This window comes from Piliocolobus tephrosceles, chromosome 16 (assembly GCF_002776525.5).
Source record: "Piliocolobus tephrosceles isolate RC106 chromosome 16, ASM277652v3, whole genome shotgun sequence".
In the NCBI taxonomy this organism is placed as follows: domain Eukaryota; kingdom Metazoa; phylum Chordata; class Mammalia; order Primates; family Cercopithecidae; genus Piliocolobus; species Piliocolobus tephrosceles.
The window spans coordinates 40477287-40486452 of record NC_045449.1 but is presented as its reverse complement, the minus strand read 5'-3'; positions in this window follow the sequence as shown (position 1 = coordinate 40486452).

Here is a 9166-nt window from a genome sequence, read left to right as displayed (position 1 = left end):
TATGCAGCCTTAAAAAAAGGGTGAGTTCACGTCATTTGCAGGGATGTGGATGAAGCTGGAAACCATCATTCTAAGCAAACTATCACAAGGACAGAAAACCAAACACCGCATGTTCTCACTCATAGGTGGGAGTTGAACAATGAGAACACTTGGACACAGGGAGGGGAATATCACACACTGGGGCTGGTCGGGGGTGGGGTCTGGGGGAGGGATAGCATTAGGAGAAATACCTAATGTAAATGACGAGTTGACAGGTACAGCAAACCAACATGGCACAAGTTTATCTACGTAACAAACCTGCACGTTGTGCACATGTACCCTAGAACTTAAAGTATAATTAAAAAAAAAAAAAAATCTCCTCTTGCATCCTAAAGTGCTCATCCTCCTATGTCCTTTATCTGAACATTAGATAGAACTGCCAATGGAGCCCTGCAGTGAGGAACTCCAGGGACCACCATTAATCTTGCAATAGGCAAAGGAGGACAATTTACATAAAATACAATTTTCAAAGTGCGCCCCCTTGACTTAGACAACATGACCATCTACCTAGTTACTTGAGTCAAAACCCCATGTGTTATCCTTGATATCTTTCCTTCATATCTAATTGCTGTCAACTCCAGTTCCCGAATCCCTCACAAATCCATTTTCCTCTCAATGTCTAATGCAACTCCCCTGTTTTAGACATCATCATCGTCCTGGTTCTTTTAACATAAAAGCCAAACTTCTTCATACTATTTTCAGAATCTTCAGGTCCTATTCCCACTTGCCACTCTGGCTTTCACTCTAGCTACTTTCCCTAATCTTCTATAATCCAGTCATACTGAAAGTTTCTCAGTTGCTGTAAGTTTTCTCTTACCTTTTTGATTTTAGTCATGGTTTTTCCTCAACTCAAATATTTGTGTGTGTGTGTGTGTGTGTGTGTGTGTGTTTCTTCTCCTTACCAGGAAGACTTAACTTGGGCATCCATAGTATCCTAGGCAACTATTTGAGTGTAACTGGTTTACTTAGGAGATGATCCCAGGAGAAATGTTAGGACAGTGCATGAGATAGAAGGAAAGGGAGACAATACAGAGTATATTAATGAGCATGTTGCCACTATGGCCAATGGATACTCGATTCTACCAGGAATATTTGGGATATAATACAGAACACACCTCAGAATAACCGCATACAAGAAGCAAGGAAGCTGGGCTACCCATCTTCTTTCCCCTGTTGTCCTTGATTGAGAGCATTTCCTACAGAGTCAGTTATTCAACCTGATCATTACACAGATTTCACAGCCAGAGAAATCCCTCAGAGTATGGCAGGGGCTGAAATTGGGCCATCAGCATGTGCCGAGAACATATATGAGAAGCCAAACCTGATTGCTGATAACTCTTTTAATATTCCTCTTCTGGGACCCTTTTGAATTATTATGTCGTTTATCAAGTTTTAGTGGGAGAAATTACAATTAAACAACAAAGTGCAATAAACCATATTTCCAGTTCAACATTGTTTCCCTAAAACTTGGCCCATAGTAGGTACTCCCTATACCTTCTGACTAAACTATTTTTTTGTTTTACAGTATATTTTACATTTGGTAGCAATAATTACATCCATTTCAAGGTTTTTCCAGGTGTTTCAGACGTTTATTCACTGCTCTCTGCCTCATTTAGGCAGAAAAATTGGTATTTGGAAAACATTTTTAAGGAAAGTATAAGTCACTGCTTGAGATATCAAAAAGTAATTGTTAAAATATGGTTTTCTTACATAAAGTACCCTGTGCTCTTAATCATTAACCCTCTATCCTGAAATACTGTTTCAAATACTTTCTTTGAATGTTCACATTTGAGAAATGCCAAAAGACAAACATTTATTCTATAAAAGAAATGAAAATGTCATTTATAATATGTTCCAAGTGCTTGGCACCTATGCTGATTGGATCTAATCATATTGTCTGATGAGATTTCCTCTCCAGAGATAACTAATTGGAATGACATAGTGTAACAGTGAGCTCTGGGTGAAATAATCAGACATTTCAAGCTGAATGAATGGCTTTTGTGTCAGATGTTGCAGAGCTAAACCATTATGTGTTGCTTCCTGATTTATGAACCCCAAAGTTGAGTTCTTCTCTTTTTCTTCACAGCTTCCATTGTTTGGCAAGAAAAGTCATCGCTTATTTCTGCTGCCCCAAATGTTTCATTGTTCCTCATTGCCTCCAGGAAAAAGTCAATCGTCTCTATCCTGAAGAGCATCGGTACCCTAGTTTTTGTTGTTGCCATTTCTAATCTTCTATATTCTGCTGGTAATATGTAAATAGTATTTGTGAGGGTCCCGTTTACTTTTTAGTGTCAATCACTGTACTTGGTATTTTACACAAAATAACCCTGAGGGCAAAGAAGATAATTATTTACGTGACAACAGAGTTAGATTGAATAAGGTATGGAAAGCCTGTAGAGATACAACTGTGATGTGATTCCAAGTTGAACTCAAAGTCAGATCCTTTACCCTTTACAACCTCCTACTCCTCCAAGATTCCTCTGAAGGACAACTTTATTTCAGGCATTAACAAAGAGCATCTCACTGTAATATTGCAGAATCCCTACTATACCATTTTACAGATGAGAAAACTAAGGCACTACAACATTAAGAACTTTGCATAAAGTGACACAGACACTAAGTGGCGGAGTCCTGATTCAAATTATATATATCTGAATTCATGTTCCATCCTCTTTCCACTCTACTATACTGTATAGCCTCTTTATGTGGAATACTACCCCCTTCATTCTTCCCCAGTCAAAACTCTACCTATTCTCCAAGCTACAGCTCCAGTATAACTTCTCTGATCTTCCTCTGCACTTCAATAGAACTGACCACACTTGACTAATGAGTATTGCCTTGTACTGTGATGACATACAATAAAAATAAAAATGTGAAGCTGGGCTCAGTGGCTCACACCTGTAATCCTAGCACTTTGGGAGGCCAAGGCAGGCGGATCACTTGAACTCAGGAGTTTGAGAAGCCTGGGCAACATGGCAAAATTCTGTCTCTACTAAAAGTCCAAAAATGAACTGGGTGTGGTGGTGCACACATGTAATCACAGGTACTTGGGAGACTGAGTCACGAGAATTGCTTGAACGCAGGAGGCAGAGGTTACAGTGAGCTGAGATCACACCACCACAGTACTTTAGCTTGGGCAACAGAGTGAGACTCTGTCTCAAAAAACAGGTAAACAAACAAACAAAAGATATGAACAATAAACTATTAGAGAATATAGAATATTTGTCCATATACTACCTCATTTGATCCTAACATTTATCCTTATTATTCCAGTTTTACAGAAGGGATTGAAGTGACTTGCTCAGAAATTATTCATGCTGTCTGCTGTGTTGTCAAGTTTGGACTTGAACCTATCTAAAAACGTATATATTTTGCTTTGGCAAAAATCTATACTTAGATAATAAAATACTAAGCCCAACTTGAAATCTTCCAATGGCAAGCTTTGATATATCAGGCCTTAACATATTTTCTTGTTGAATCCTTCATATAGTTGTAGGAAGTAGTTCATTTGCTTATAACCTCACAGCTTTTTCTATACTGTTGTTGATTACTTCAACAAAAATGTATTAAATACCTGTCATATACTTAATATGGTACCTCAAAGGGTAAATCTGCTTTAGAATGTTTTAATAATTTCCCATTTTTATTATGTTTAGAACCAAAATTTCTAACATGATGAGTTCCTTCCTACCTCTCCAGCCTAAACTTATGCAGAATTAAAAATTGTCCCAAGCATCCTAGCCACAATGACCTTCTCGCAATTCTCAGAATTATTAAATTCTATATTGCAGATGTAGGGGAAGAATAACTTTCTGTCTGCACTCTGAGGGATGAATACTTAAATCAATGAAATAAACTGACAATTGGCAGAGTAACATGAGAAAAGGTGTACAAATTTATTATATACAAGGAAACATCACATGAAAGAAAAGTAAATACTAAAAAACCCAGTGAGATCTAGACGTTTAGGTACAAATCTTCCTAGGGGAGTGTGAAGGGGAGAAGTAGGCAACTTAGAAGAGAGTAAATGATTTTGTCAAGATGAATAAACCCTCAGAAAAATACGTGAAAGCCTGTGACAAAGTCTGTCTGGGCACAGTGTGGACCTCTAGCTTCCTCTCCTGTGATACAAGCCCATCTTCCCTGGTTGATGAGATTCCTGGGAAGAGAATTTATGCAGTTGAGTTCCTTTAAAAGGATCTATCTGTAGGCAGACAGAGGAAAGTCAGAGAAAGCCTCTTCCCGCATTTACCATTCCCCAAGTATGCTTAGTTTGAAGTAATTTGCATACCAAAACAATATATCTTGGGTGGCATTCCTGAACTCTTTCCTAGCACACACACTCCATAGTGCTTTTTAAGTGATGGGTGCTATTCATAATAGTTTACAAACATTTACAATTTTAATTATAACAACCACCTTTAGGGTGGGCACCATTAAAGTCAATTTATAGAGGAGGTAACTGGCACAGAAATTAAATAGCATGTATAACGCCACACAGCTAGTAAATATTATTCATCAAGCTCTCTGGTCAAGCATGCCCTGCCCTCCTTTGAACTTGATCTTTTCCCTGCCAGTAACATACCTTTTTCTTCAGACTGCAGATGAAATTAGTCTTTTCTGAAAAGGTTCTTCCTATTTCTTTCTTTTTTTTTTTTTTTTTTTTTTTGTACATACTCATAGAATTACATTTGGTTTTGCCTTTGCTCGGGAAATGTGCAATTAGTGGAGGTTATGTGTTCACCTCTGTATCCCTAGCATGGTATTTGCCACATAGTAGGCACCAAACTATGTGCTGAATTAATAAATTTAGAATGATTAAATAAGTGTATCAGGCACCATGGTGCATACTATCAGGTATAATCCTTGTCCTCCAGGAGCTCTTAGCCTAATGTCAAATACAGACAAGTGAACACATGATTATAACCTGACATAATAGCTGTAATGATTAAACACAAATGACTGCAGAGCACAGAGGAAAGCAATTCATTCTGTCTGATGACCTGAAAAGTTTTCCAGACTCTATGACATATAGGGAATGAGCAGAATTTCTAAGGGAGAAAAGAGTTGGATGGGGTGATTTCCTGGGTAGAGGGAACCCCTTGCAAAGTACAGACATAAAAGCAGAGGGTGAGACATGACATAGAGATAAATTGTTTGTGGGTGAATTGGAGATAGCATTGAGAGAAGTGGCGAAGAATGCAGCTTATTTCAAAGTTTGAGGTCAGTATTATGAAAGATGACATAGCCTGTGCTAAGAGTTGGAATGTGGTTGTATAGGGAGAAGGAAACTATAAGTAGTATAATAATTTAAAAAGTATTTTAATGTGCTTTAGAAAGATCAGTCAAACCACTAAATGGACAATTATTCCTCTATCTTTGAATTCAGTTTTTGTAGTATTAATGCAAATTTCAAAGGGTACTACAAAAAGCCCAATTTAATATTAGTCTTAAGACATCAGGGCTAAAGAAGATTGAGAAATGATTGAAATGTTTCCTGATATCACAGTAATTTGCAACAAATCTCTATAATTTGCATTAGGATACATGCCAAGCTGCAGTATGAGACAGCCACAGGTCATCCCCAAGCCCTGATTATGCTGTATCTCTTGCGTTTATATCTTCATTTCATAAAGTCTTTCAAATGATATACCTAAGACCAACTGAATTCCTAATCATAAGAGTTCCTACCTTTACGGAGTTGATCACATCAATATGTTTGTGAAGTCAGCTTTTTTTTTTTTTTTTTTTTTTTGTGCTGTTTTCAACAAAACAAGATTAGGCACAAACCATTTTTAATATAATAGAGTATGCAAACAGTTCATGGAGAATGTTAATCTTCATGAATAATAGAATATAAACCAAACTAAGAAGATGTTGTGCAACTGTCTCCAGCTTTGTCCCATTACTGGCCAAGACAGCTTTAACATTCCCCTCAGCTTGACTAAGTTTAAGTAAGCTTCTTTCTGACTTCAGTTCCTGTCCTCTCTTTGCTTAAAACATTAACTTCAGAAAACTTGCGATTGTAAATTCCTCTTCTGCCCATTAGAGATACAAATTTTCTACAACCTAGAAATGTCTTTCTCACTAAATCATCAGGAAAGAGTGGGCTCCTTTCTCCCAGTTTCTGAGGGAGCACAGAAGCCCAATTTAGATAAGTGACAACTGGCTAACACAAATAACCTAATCATATTAACCAACCTCACCCATCCCAATGTCCTCCTGTACTTTTCCATTAGCTCACGATAGCATTTAAATACCTTCAGCAGAGCTGAGTTCAATCTCTCTCTTCTATTGCAATGGCTATGACATCAATAAAATATCTTTAAAAGTAATATAACTTAGTATTTCCCTATAGTCAATTATCAAAAAAGTCACACATCAGAAAAAGTTTGCTTTAAAAACTTGCAGGTAGATGCAATGTCTAATACTAAATTCTTAAAACTCTGCAACCTACCTGGGTCAATCAGTAGCACCAGCCTTTATACGTATCATTTTCAAACATTTGTTGAACCCCTTACTACGTGTTAGTATTGTTTTTAACATTTGGGATATATCAGTTAATTAAACAGATAAAGGTCCTTGCCCTCAAGGATCTTACATTTTAGAAGAGAAAAACAGACAGAACACAAATGTGATATAAAAATAAATTACAGATTATGTTTCACAGTGGAAAGTTCTATGAAAGCAAAAGGAAATTAAAGCCAGGTTAAAGGCTGTTTTAATGACTTTTACTTGGAATAAAATAGGAAAGCTTTACAGGATTTTTAATATGGATGTGATATGATTTTACCCAAAGTTTTAAATCAAATAGATAACTCTGGATGCTGGGTAGAAAATAAGCTGTAGGTGGAAGAGGTTAAAACTAGCAGATCAGATGAAAGTTACTGCAGTTTATCCAGGAAAGAGTTTAGCACAAATGCTAATAATAGATCAGGTGGTATGTAGTAATATGTTCTGGATATATTAACAATCAAGACAACAAAGTTTCCTAAAAGAGAGAATGTGAGCTGTGGGAGAAAGGCAGAAAGAATTAAAAGCTTTTTGTCTTGAAGCAAGTGATATGGAGTTGCTATCAATTGAGATGGAGAGGGTTATATTTGGAACAGCATTTGAGAAAAAGACTATGAGTTAAGTTTGGGACATGCAGATTTTTACAATTTGAATGTATTTCAAGCATAGCCATTGATTTGGAAGTTGGATATATGAGCTTGGAGTTAGGAAGAACTGGATAGGAGAGATAAATCTGAGAGTCACTGGCATATAAATGCTATTTTAAAACCACGAGGTAACAACAAGGGAATGAGAGAAGAAAAGATGAAGAATGACTGAGGAATGGTCCTTGGTCATTCCAAGTTTCAGGAATGAGGAGGAAGAGGGGAGAGGAAAGAGGAAAGTTCGGAGAAACACTAGGGAAGTGTGATGACCTGCAAGTCAAATGAAGAAAATATATCAAAAAGGGTACAGTGAGCCTTTGGCTCAGATATTGCTGATAGGTGAGTAGAATGATAATTAATAATTGATCAATTGAATTTGGCAGTGCAGAGGTGTTTGATGACTGTTACCAGATTTGTCTTGGTGGAGTTGGATAAATACCTGATTGGAGTAGATTTAGGAGACAATCGGAAAAAAGTGTTTAAAGATAAGCAGCATTGCTAAAAGCTGTCAAAAGAAGCAAATAATTGGAATATGTGTGGCTGGCACTTGAGGAGGCATCAAGTTAATTTTGTTTTGTTTTTATAATATGGTAGAAAAAATGATATGCTTGTATGTTTTGGGGAATGGTCCAGTAAAGAGTGAAAATTTGAGGAAATGAAAGAGAAGGGAACATTGTTACTGCAATGTCCTGGAGGATGCAAAAAGAAATAGCATCAAATATAAAAGGAGGGGGCGGTTAACTTTACATAGGAGCATGAATAGTTCATTTATGTGAACAGGCAGGATGACAGAGTAGGTGGAAACAGATGCTGCAAGGTGGGTAGATGTGCTGATGAGGGTCTAAAAATGTTCTCTTCAGATTAATTCTACATTTCAGTGAAGTAGGAAACAAGATCTTCAGCTAAAAGTGAGGTAGAGGGTTTGTGGAAGTGTAAGGAGAGAGGAAGAGCTATGAATTACTGTCTAAGTGATGGGAAGGGGAAGAGATTATCACCTTCATGACTAATACTCAATAAAATTTTACTATACTAAGTGTCAAGCTATCATATCTTGGTTAACCTCTACAGCAGTAGTGTGAGCTAATTACTATTATTCCCATTTCACAGATGAGAATACTGAGTCTCAGAGAAAATAAACAACTGTCCCAAGTCACACAGTTACAACACGATGACATTAACACTCAATTTCACCCTATATGACTTCAAACATGATGCTTTTAATTACATTGCACTGCTTCCACATGTTCCTTTGCCATGCAAGGGTCTTAGAATAATTTAAAAAATACATAGATTATCTCTCTTTCCTGTACATGATAGAATATATTCACATCACATTTGGCCATTAAAGTCATTTAATGAACATTTCATTCTAAAAAAAAAAATACGCAAGAGAAAGAAATAATGTAAGTTCAAGCAGAAGTAACTGACTTCCTACCATTACCTCTCTTGATATGTAAACCTACATTCTAATTTTTTAACATTGCGTATGTTAAGAGGTGGAGAATATTATAGCATTAATTTCAAGGATCCATATATTACACTTCCAGCAATACAATCTAAGGTTATATTTGATTTATAGCAGCTGGTTACATCAGCTTTTCTTGAGTTTAATAGTTGTATTGATTATGGATATTTCCAGCAGCAAGTAACAGAAAAATCCAAATAAATGTGACAATAACAAGAAATATTTCACCTCCTTATATATTGAGAAGGCCAGAAATAGATGCTGCTAGCTTTGATTTAGCATCTTCAAAACATTAGCTCCATCTCTCTAATTATCTTAACGTCTTTTTCCTCATGCTCACAGGATTACTGCTGCAATTCCAGTCATTATAACCATTGAGACATAAACAAAAAGAAAGAGAGAAATGGTTGCCACCATCAATAGCTGTTTTATTAATAAAGAAAACAAAAGCTTTACCAAAAACCTCCTTCCTCATAAACATCTATTCACACTTCACAAACCAGAA